The following is a 5,005-nucleotide window of genomic DNA, read 5'->3' on the forward strand; positions in this document are numbered from 1 at the left end:
GTACGGCGGGTAGAGGAGGAGGGCGGGCGGGTGGGTAGGGGAGGGCGCTCTCTCTCCCCTTCTAGCTCTTTCTTTTTCCCTCTGTCTCCCCACCATCGACAGATACAGAGCGTCTCTCCGTCTCTCTTTTTCTCCCTCTTTCTCTTGCGCTTGGTGTCTCTCCTCTCTTCGTTCTCCCTTCTCGCACACGGTCTGTCTGCCTGTCTCTCTTTCTCTAACGCGCGTTCGGTTGCCCTCGCTCTTTCTCTCTCTGTCTCTCACTGTTTCCCTCCCTCTCTATCTCGCTCTCTTTCTCTTTTCTGCCCTCCCCTAAGTACTCATGGGAGCCTTTCATTCGAGAAACACAGCGTTTCTTCTCGATGATATTCTAATCAAAGTATTAGGCATACAAGAAATAGTATTCTCATTCATTTATGCGCGCACACTGTTCTCTCCTGTACCCTTCGGTAAAGGTTCTACGGAATATATAGATATATGTATATATATATGTATGTTGGAGAGGTTTCTTCTTCGTAAACGTGACGTCCCTTTTACTTGCTTGTACACACGCCGCTAATTACGCACTCTATGCGACACCACGCGCGCGTAGAGACGCAATGCTTCTTTTACGTGTATATATGCACACCGACGCTGACTGCTGCACAGTGGTAGGGAAACGCGTAATAGCTTTTTCACATGGAGAAGCTTACGCGCGGATTGCTTCTCTCGTCACCGACTCTACACGCGATGCCGCACACACAGAGGGCGAACCTGGCGAGGACGGGCTGGCTGGACGCTTGTATATTCTCTCTTTCTCTTTCTCCAACTCGATCCCCTTCCATTCGACCTGAAGTCTCGCTCGCTACTTGTCTGTTTGTCTCTTTCTCTGCGTTCCGCCGTCCTTCTCCCTCTCGCCCAAGCTTAGCCTTCCTTCCAGCGGACGCCGGCGAACTCGTACAGCGTTGCCAAGCCACGCTTTCACCCGCCCGCTCACAAAGGAAAACCCGAGCACGCCAACCAATCGAACTACATTACAGTGGTGGTGGGGATGGCGGGAGACTACCACTACTGACATCGAGGCAACGTCGCTTTCTCTCTTCCGTTCGTAGAGAATTCGAGAGCCATGGCTCGTAGTCCCTGGTAAGGTAGAGGGGTAAACGACTGCAAACCCTTCTCTACCCTTGAAACTCGAGGTCAACTTTTAGGCAGAGGAAGAGAGCGAAAGGGAGAGGAAGATACACCAACTCTCTGACTTGTCGCCGTGCGCTTTCTTCTCGCGCCTTTTTTTTTTACCCTTCTTAGTTTCGTTACACTGCTACGGCTACTGGAATTTGCTCCACATTGGCACTTCCTGCTTTTCGCGCACCCTTTTTCCTGCGTGTCAAGTCGGCTTTACCGACCGAAGAACGCTTGCTTCTCTATGTTACTTGTCAGTCGATACAGAAGAACTTTTAAATTTCTCGAGGATCACGTGACGGAGGAATTCTTAATAATTTTTTCTTTCAACGGAACGATACTACGCTTCCAGTCTTCGCACATTCCATTCAGATGTATAGAAAGTATACCTAGGACGCTACCTTGTAGAGAATTCTACCTTAAAATAAACCCCCACTATTTAATAACGTAATTTTGTTCAATTTAAATTTCTTATGTACCTTCGTTTAAAAATAGATTCGATTCCAGAGATTCTCGACAATTCATGCTTCATGAATATATTTCATGGTTAATTGAACATCACCCTCAATATTTATATGCTACTATTAGATACATGACTTAATCATCTCTGACGTGATCGAACAAACAAGTAACTAATCTATTATTAAATTATGCCTTACAAACAAAACTCATTGGTCCAGCAATTTCAGAAAAAATATCCTATCGCAAATGTAGTTAACAATTCAATGCTTCGATAATAATTGCCTCGTCAATTAGAACCACTTTTGTACAACCTATCGATGTCCGAATCAACGTTACGTTACTGTTCCACACAGCGAAATGCACGTTAACAGTGACGTGGAATAAACTGTAGTTTTATTCGATGTAAGTATCGTCGAATAAAGTAATTGTTGAAACTTTTAATCGATGTTAAACCGAATCAAATTTATTAACGTGAAATCACGAGACGTATCCCTGCACGTTACACGTTCAAAATGTCTGACGACGCTGGCGAAGCGTCGTGCAAAACCATGGTGTAAATTTGAAGTTCGAATTTTTTCGAATGACGCATAGACAAGAGAAAATGAAAATGTATATCATAGGATTTATACATCGGGCTTCCTTTCTTCCCACTCAACCCCCAATCAAGAGGCGGGTGAGTCGGAGGCAACCCGGCGAATCGAGAGAGAGAGAGAGAGAGGAGAAGAGGAACCGGGTCCGGGTCAATAAGACGCATGAGCGAGTGAAACAGAGATGGAACGCGAGAGGGGAGAAAGAGAGAGAAAGAGAAACGACGGGAGGGAGCAGGCAAGTAAGCGGGAGAAAGAGAGAGGTACAGCGACCGCGCATTCCCAGGGCTAGGCAACGTAACGAACGAACGAACGAACGAACGAATGCAAGAAGGGGCACTACGGTGAACAAGGGAAATGGTAGAATGGCAAGAAAAAGAGAGGCGCCGATGACGAAAGGAAGGAGAAAGAGAGAGAGAAAAAGAAACATACGACGAAAGAGAAAAGGCACAGCAGGCAACGAGAGCCCTGGCTTCAAATTCTCCGGCTCGTGTTGGTACCGCGATGTTCGCTCGAGCGAAGCGAGCCGATTCCCACCGAAACGAACCGATCTCCCGCGAAACACGCGATTCCGAAACTCCGTCATCGTGAGGACTAAACTAAACGGTTTGATGATACAATCTTCAATTTAGCAGCTCGTTATTATTCTTATAAAGCTGAAAAAAACAGTTGCTTGCACAATTCACGGGATCATCCAGTATTTTTTCAAAAAATTGATGAATACTACGATTCTGAAATATTTCATGTGTACAGGCACAAAATTGTTTTGAATGAAGAGATCAAGAGCAGATACAAAAATTCTCAGCTTACTTTGTCTGCCTAATAAGTGTGGTTACAAGGTAAAACAACCGATAGATTACAAATGAAGTCGGGATTCATGGTTAGACAAGAGTAATATTATATTACAAGATGCAATGCATTTTGTGGAGTCAATATCTATATACAATGTCCATGCTTCATTAAATCTCTGCGGAATAGTTTCTTTCTTCGTTAAGAGAGACCTGGTCTCGTATTTTTAGACGGTGAGTGTAAGTAGCGTGTAGAGTGGGAGACTTTATGCATTTATAGCATATAAAAATGTCCGAAAACTCGAAAATACATAGTTCGCCAGTATTTAATACAGATTTTGAAGTGTATTTTACTTGAAACTGTAATTTACTTAATGGTATTAAGAAAATAACGAATTTGTATTTTTGTAGACGAGATTATTCCAGAGAAAATAGTATTCAAACAGAAATGTTATCGTATTTTGTCACATAACAAGTAGAAATATTTACCATTTTCCTTTTAAATGTTACATCTTTGAATAATCCACAGTAATCGAAAATATTTTGATTACTTTGAACTCAAGTGAACAAACCGGAAAAGAAAATGTATTTTTTATTGCATTTAAAAAAGAATCCATGCGTTAAAATTTTCTATACCACAAAAGGGAATGTTAAAACATCGCGAACTTCATATTATTTACAATTTTTGAAGAAAATGTCTCAAACTCGACTAGCAAACTGCAGATGTTTATCAATTTGTGGCACACGTAAATGTATAAACTCCAATAAGGTGTAAATATTTTCATGAAGTTTGATAACATTGTAACTTTATTTTCAGGTCAAGAGAAAATATATAATGGGAAGCAGAATTTGTACGCAATTTCCAGTTTTATGTACAAGTTTTATGTATAAATATTTATTCTCAGTTCACTCCAGTGTCAGCTAAGAAAGCACTAAACCGTCAAACAACTGATTATCAAATTAGTTAACACGTTGCCGTACTAAAAGAAATTGGTATACAAATTTTGTTTATATTGCTACATTTTTTAGGTTCAAACAACTGTAGTAGTCAAATAAGATTTTCTATATTTAGAATATCAAAGTATGTTCGATTAAATGATTGGATTCATCATGATTTCAAAACGCATTGATATCGTAGAATTGTATTATACGGCACGAAAAACTATGCGGTTTACAAACTATGGACTACTGCCAAACGAATACATTTACATATTCCGCACTGTGAATGCAACAGCGTTATATGTATTCCAGTTTATCGAATGCACCTGTACAAAGAGGCAGTACGAAATATTTAATATTTTCTTTCATGCAAGTGTACTAGAATCCGATTCGTATAGATGCCTATGCAACGTTCTCCTCCTATTTCTTGACAACGAATAAATGGTAATTGCGTGCTACATATATGTATACATATATATATATACGTATATAACGTTCAACATGCCTGTCAGTATTGCGCAACACCACTTTCAATTTTATTATTCCTATATTTGAGACTGCTCTTATGTTCAATTATCGTTTAAATGAAAAGTTTGTATGCGTTCTATTAAATCCTTAACGACAAACATTTGAAACATTTATTTACCCGTTATGCACTGTTTGTTAGGTTTTTTTATGTTTGAAGCACGTATTTAGCTCGCAGTAATTTCATATTTAATTTATATGCTCCAATCGTATTTTTTATTTGAAAGGTATGCAAATTAATTTAATATCCATAGTGTTCGTATATTCCAATCGAGTTATACACAAGTACTTCTCCTTAATTGGATGGTTACTCCGATCCAATTTAATTTGTAAAATATGAACGTAATAATTATTGAAACATTATACAAGAATAAGACTATTCGTTTCCTTTCATGTTGAAAATCAAATATTTATGTAAATTTGGAGATATCTCTGAAAGGAATAATAAACTGAAGTGCGAGGCTTAAATTTTTCATAGTTCTCTGAAAATTCGATAAATGTACTTTGTATATGTATTTAATAGCTCTACCACAACATTCCTATATATTG

At 39.5% G+C, this 5,005-nt stretch overlaps 1 long non-coding RNA gene across 1 annotated transcript; it reads left to right on the top strand.

Annotated features, from left to right (window-relative positions):
* Positions 1–197: 197 nt before the first annotated feature.
* LOC143213539 (uncharacterized) lies at positions 198–4,439 on the top strand. Its single transcript, XR_013009992.1, has 2 exons — positions 198–3,226; positions 3,810–4,439. It is a non-coding gene; the product is annotated as an uncharacterized LOC143213539 (long non-coding RNA).
* The last annotated feature ends 566 nt before the right edge of the window (positions 4,440–5,005 follow it).

The sequence above is a fragment of the Lasioglossum baleicum genome, chromosome 11 (genome assembly GCF_051020765.1).
Source record: "Lasioglossum baleicum chromosome 11, iyLasBale1, whole genome shotgun sequence".
Taxonomy (NCBI): Eukaryota; Metazoa; Arthropoda; class Insecta; order Hymenoptera; family Halictidae; genus Lasioglossum; species Lasioglossum baleicum.